Source organism: Podarcis liolepis, assembly GCF_965112155.1.
Source record: "Podarcis liolepis genome assembly, chromosome: 16".
Classification (NCBI taxonomy): Eukaryota; Metazoa; Chordata; class Lepidosauria; order Squamata; family Lacertidae; genus Podarcis; species Podarcis liolepis.
Window position 1 is genome coordinate 3,646,626 of NC_139567.1, and position 6,496 is coordinate 3,653,121.

The 6,496-nt window shown below is 44.2% G+C and overlaps 1 long non-coding RNA gene across 1 annotated transcript; it reads right to left on the bottom strand.

The window, feature by feature from the left end:
• Positions 1-798: 798 nt before the first annotated feature.
• On the bottom strand, positions 799-6,496 carry LOC310695616. Its single transcript, XR_014520184.1, has 2 exons — positions 5,313-6,496; positions 799-1,111 (listed from the first exon to the last, which is right to left on the bottom strand). It is a non-coding gene; the product is annotated as an uncharacterized lncRNA (long non-coding RNA).

Below are 6,496 nucleotides of genomic sequence, written 5' to 3' on the forward strand. Positions count from 1 at the left end.
ATAAAGCTGAAACAAAGACTAAGTTGTATTGGTGAGTGCAATTAGGTTGAGGAGGGTGAGCCTTTTAGGTGCCTATTTCGTCCTGGGATTCAGCTACATTAGTAAAGAGACAACAAATTAAATCCGTTTTAAACATGCAACACCAGATGGCGCCAGAGAGCAGGAATTGTTTAAAAGGACATTTCTCATAGCATGTTTTTTATTTTGTTAAAACGATCTAATTTCTGACTTATTTATAGTGTTTCTTTCCTGTGTTTCGATCCACTCAAGGTTCCTAACACCTCTACCTCCTTAGAAGGTAATGGGTAAAGGTAAAAGGACCCCTGGCCATTAGATCCAATCGTAACCGACTCTGGGGTTGCGGCGCTCATCTCGCTTTATTGGCCAAGGGAGCCGGCGTACAGCTTCCGGGTCATGTGGCCAGCATGACTAAACTGCCTCTGGCGAACCAAAGCAGCGCACGGAAACGCCGTTTACCTTCCCGCCAGAGTGGTACCTATTTATCTACTTGCACTTTGACGTGCTTTCGAACTGCTAGGTTGGCAGGAGCTGGGACTGAACAATGGGAGCTCACCCCGTCACAGGGATTCGAACCGCTGACCTTCTGATCGGCAAGCCCTAGGCTCAATGGTTTAGACCGCAGCGCCACCTTGGCCTCAAAAACTTAGAACCTGAAGTTTGTGTCATAAAACATTCTTCATCTAGACCTGTTTGGTTGGTATTTTAAATCATATTGCATGATGGCATCACTTAATGGAGCTTCTGTATTTCCATGCATTTATATCCAGGCCACGTTCATCCTTATTATGAAATACAGCTTTATTTTCCTGCAAGCCTGGACTAAAGTCATAACTCTTCATGGGTGGGATGTAGATACAGAAAGGAATAAAGGAGGAAATATGGGCAGGGAACTGCCATTTCGTTGCAGAATTTGGCTCTTTATGACATGCTGCTGCTGCCTTGCTTCAGACATGAAGAATGACTAGAGCCCACAGATAATTCAACACTTGCATAGCTTATCGTATGATCAGGCATTTGTCTTCACTAGGGAGAGAGAGGAACTATAATCTCTGGCTCATATTCAGACCCTCTGTAGCTGTGCAGAGCAATTCTGCAGAAAAACAGAGACATTGTTTGTCATGATTTACAGTGCAAGCCTAACTGTTTCTGTTCGGAAGTAAGTCATATTGAATTCAATGGGACTTAATCTCAAGTAAGTGGGGTTGGAGTTGCATCCTCAGTTGCCTAATCATCTGCTGCTATGGGTGCAATATACCCACCAGTATTTTCTCATCAACATTTCATGGAAGCCCCCCTGCATAAGGACCCATTTGTGTTAGGGTTGTGCACCAACCACAAGATTAGGTTTTAACTGTGATTTTGCACTTTGGAAAACAATTTGACACAGGGTCGGAAGCCAAACCCCAGTTCACAGAAATAAAGTAAAATGCTTCCCACATTCATTTGCACCTGTATCATTCCAAAGTGTGACTGTAAGCAGGCTCCCCTTCAGATTTGGGGTGGTGGCAGCTCCCCTCCTATGTCGGAGGGTGCCAGTGAGCAGAGCTGAGCATCACCAGCTGAATCTGAGCAAACTACTATTTTTATTTCCCACAATGCCTTTGAGTGATAAGTCAGGGGTTTGGGGTGGGTATTTAAATGTGAATCCCTCTGCTCCACCTGCCCAGAACTCACTGGGAACACTGGAAATGTTTTTTAATGGCGGTCAGCAATGGTAAGATAAGAAGCAGCCTTATACTGAGCTTTATGGGTACTTAATACCGAGCTCGGTGAACTAATGGTATATCTTCTCTCTCTACATGGAGATGCTGGGGACTGACCCTGGGACCTTGCGCACGCAAACCAGGAGCTCTACCACTGAGCTGCAGCCTCTGACTCTCCTAGGGCCCGGCCAGGGCGCGAAGATCCCAGCAGCTGCTCAGGATTGCCGCAAGCTGACACCAGGCCACTTGCAAAGAACTCCAGCTGCGATTTAACCTTGGCACGGTTGCCTCCACCACCAATGTTCTCAGCCGCTCAGCTTTTGAGATAATTAATCCACCTCTGCTAATAAGGCTTTTATGATTCCATGTTTCATAAGAATGAAATGAATAGAGTTGGAAAAACCCACCAGAGTTCACTAAAGGTTGATGATAATACACTAGCTACAGGGCAAGCTTCCATGGTCTAGAGACCACTTTGTCACTTAACTGTCCTTCAGAATATTTGGGTTGTTAGTAGTTTCTGCACTCTCTGCTGCTGCCACAGGGGGGCATGAGAGTCATCTCTTCTGCTACTCCTCAAGCTGCCCAAAAAATTCTTGCAAGCTCCACTGGTCATAAATTGGCTTATTTTTGTGCATTTAAAAAGAGAGAGAAAGCATTTGTTTGGTTAACAGCTGAACATGTGATAGGATGTGGAATCCTGACATTCCACATATCTAGGGATGAACACCAAGATTATATAGTAGTGTTCCCCAACCTGGTGCCCTCTAGACGTTGTTGGACTTGACTCTCATCATTCTTGGCCATTGACCACACTGACTGGAACTGGTGGGAGTTAGTCTGGAGAGCCACAGGTTCTCCTCACAGGTGAGGCAGTGCATCTTCATGTCTAAAAAAATGACGGTGTTCAGACACAAATTGGGAGACATATTTGTTTGCCTTTGGGGCACGGATGTCAACTGAAATTTCAGCAGTTGGTATTGCTTTGTGATTTTAGCTTTAGAAATGTATTTTTAAAGAATGTTTTTATTGCATAGATTGTATTTTTATGCAGAGCATTGCCCTGGGTTCCCATGGGAGGAAGGGCAATATAGAAATAAATTAAATTATGTTGTGACGCAGAATGGTCACTTTATTTAGCACTGACTTCCACTAATACTTCCACACGGCTGCACCAGCAGGACACAGCACACACACCCTCCACCCTCCTGAGAAAGCCCATTGATTCTGATTTCATTTTCTTCTTTGGTAGATCAACAAAAACACACACCAACAAATAAATTTTAGAAAGGGGCAAGCTTAGATGTGGATGCACAAAGCCTTGGTTTGTGCTCTCCTCCGCCTTCCTTCCTGCCCAGGGCAGCCCTGCCCTGCCTGCCCCCCAGAGACGGTGCGTCACGTGAGGCTGAGGCTGGGTCTTGGTGGCAGCAGTGGCCATGGAGAGGCAACAGGGGGCTCCTGCACAGCCGCCACTGCCACCACTGAGAACAAGCACTGGCTCCTCCTTCTCCTCCAGTTCAGTGGTGGCAGCCCTGGCAGGGGAAACAGGGGCATTCCAGGATCAAATCAAATCGGGGTGGCTTGTAATTTCAGAACTGTCCCCGGAAAATAGGGACACTTGGAACAGTTGTAGTTTCCCCCAAAGAATCTTGGCAACTGCAGTTTGGAGAAAGATCTGAATGTGTGTCAAAGGTACAGTTGTGGATGTGACCTAACAAAATCCTAATCTACTGATTACTTTTATTATAACACTCTCCTTTTATATTTATTTTCTAGCAAAGTGTGTGGCTTTGCTTTTGATGTTTGGTCTTTCTGAAGATAGACTCTCTACCGCCTTTTGAGTCTATGGTTCTAAAACGCTCACTACAAAAGAACAACTGCTATAGCTGTTTGCTTGTTTTAAATTACTTTCTGCTGAGTTGCCTTTCCATTTGCTTGAACACTTTTAAACTGGAGTGGGGAAGTTATTCCAGCTGGCGGGTCCAATCCAGACACCCCCCCCCCCCGCAAAAGCACTATCAATGCCACTTTAAAATTCATGGCTTCCCTGCAAATTTTCTCAGGTCTGTGCAAATTTTGCAAGCATTTCCCTTCCCTTTTTTTATTTATCTCATAAAATGTATACACTGCTCGATTGGGGGGGGGGAACAACTCAAAACCGTTTACAAAAAAGGATAAAACTATAAAAATTATCACTACAGCAATAATTTACAGCAGTAACTTAAAGTCTACAAAAAATGTTAACACAACCACAGATTAAAACAAATTAAAACTTGCATCAACTTTCTAAATATCTAGGCAGGCTTGTTTAAACAAAAATGTTTCCAGCAGGCCCTGAAAAGAATACAGTGACAGTGCCTGTTAGGTATCAATAGGCAGGGAGTTCCAAAGTGTAAGGGCTGCCACACCGAATGATGGAGCACTTACAAATGTGGAGCAGGAATTATGTGACACCCGTAGTAGTGCCAATTCCACTGATCACAGTGGTTGAGTGGGCAAATACAGTGGTACTTCGGGTTAAGAACGTAATTTGTTCCGGAGGTCCATACTTAACCTGAAACTGTTCTTAACCTGAAGCACCACTTTAGATAATGGGGCCTCCTGCTGCTGCTGCCGCGCCGCTGGAGCATGATTTCTGTTCTCAACCTGAAGCAAAGTTCTTAACCTGAAGAACTATTTCTGGGTTAGTGGAGTCTGAAACCTGAAGCGTAAGTAACCCGAGGTACCACTGTACAGGGTAAGGCGATCTCATAGGTAAACTGGTCCCAAGTTGTTAAGAAACACCTTGAACTTGGCTCAATAGCAAATTGGCAACCAGTGCCGATCTCTGAGCATTGGTGATTTATGCTGACCTTTACCAATGCGCTCTTCCCCATAGGCATTTTTGTATCCCTTGTTTGGCTGGAGAACAGCATCACCCAATGCCAGAGTCCTTCTCATTGGTCGGCCTACTTTGTTCTGGCAAAGGAGTAAGGGAAGGAAAATAGGAATTACAACCTATTTTGAACTCTTCATTAAACTACACTGGTCTGGACATGCAGCATTTTGTTTTTGGCTTTTTAAAGAAAGCCTTTTATGTATATTTGACTCAAGTACAGCCAGCCAGTCAGCACACAAAGTATGCTCAGGGCAGCTTTGGAGAAGCAGCATAAGGCAGAATTGCAGCAAAAAGTTGGCCTGTTTGAATAGAAACTGGGCGTATCATTGCAGGATCCCAGCCAGAACAGGGTGACTAACACCTTGTGCATGCAAGGAACCCTTGAGCTGCATTTTCCCAACACTGCTGACCAGGTGTTGGTTAGCACTCCTACCTTTAAAGGTGCAGTGCATATTTGTTGAAAGAATCCTAAGAGTGTTTCTTCAGAAGGAAGGCCAGATCTACTTATGCAGCGAGTTGGGGCCAAATCCTGGTAATGTGGACGCTGTAGAGGTTAGGAAGCTCATTTTTGAAAGCTTCTCTGCAAGGAAAAAAGTAGCAAGCAAGGAATGAGCTAAGCTGGAGCATGTCCCCTGCCTAGTGTGTCTATTTATAATGTGAAGGGAGGTTTTTATTGTTCTTGAGTAGCATTCAAAACTGGCATCCCTCACCTGCAGCCTGAAGTGGTACAACTTTATCGCAGGATTGTGTCTTGAATTTGATTCTACATGTCTTGATTAAGTCTAAGAGTGAGCTACAAGATAAGCAGGAGGAGGCAGCAGAATTCTGGAATGTACCATTAGGCTGTAGAGGAACAATCATTTGTTTTACTCTTCCAGCCCAAGGACAACTGAGCATGCTCAGTGGGCACATCATGCTCACTGACAGCAAGAATTAAAAGAAAATAGGAAAGAATGCATGAGGAAGACTGGGATAGGCTGGCTGTAACCCTGAACAGGAACATTCCACACTGCAACATTTTGTTACAGGTTCCACTTGTATTCACTAAAATGCACAACTATGTTCGGCTTAGTGAGAGGGATATGGAAGCTTCTGCTGGTTGTGAGGAAGCCATGGCTTTCCCTTCATTTCTTTAAAACCCTGCCTGGAAACAGAGCGGCACCAGGCAGCAAAAAGGCTGGCGACAGCATTTTAGGGCATGACTTGAATGTCGCCATCATGGGTCCTCCTGGGTAAAGCATTTCCCTCCTCTTTAAAGCGCTGGCCCGTGTTTATTCATCGCTAGCAAGGCAGGGATCGCAAGGGATGGACGCATCTCTTGGGATGTGAATTTCAGTTGTCCAAGCTTCTCAATGTTCCAGTCTTAAATTCTGTTCTTCACAATCTGTTTTTTTTTCAAAAACAAAAAAGCAAATCATCACGAAAATACACCAGCAGTTTAGTGTGCATTTCACCACATATTTTGTGTGCAGTTTGGACTAATAAACAATTTCAGCAAGCCACTTCCCACCATATAATGAATTTTTGTATGCTATTTTCAGAACTATAGGTGTTGTTCTGCACACCTTCCCCTAGCTGACGCATTTTTGTAAGCATTATACTTGGCTGTAGAACTGGATTACAAAATTTAGAGATGTGTAGATTTTGAGCCATGTCTCAGTTTGCATATTGTTTTGAAAATTTGATGGGTCCGCCTTTAAATGCAAACTGAATGAATTTCTCCCTCACCCCTGTCTGTGACCCAAGACCTGCCTTTAACACAAACCTGCATTTGGGATCCCATTTCTTTTTCCTCCTTCTTTTTACCAGATATTTGTTGGGTTGTATCATCCTCATCATCATCATTTTATTACCTGCCCTTCACCCTGAGGTCCCAGGGTAGGTTATAACAGTT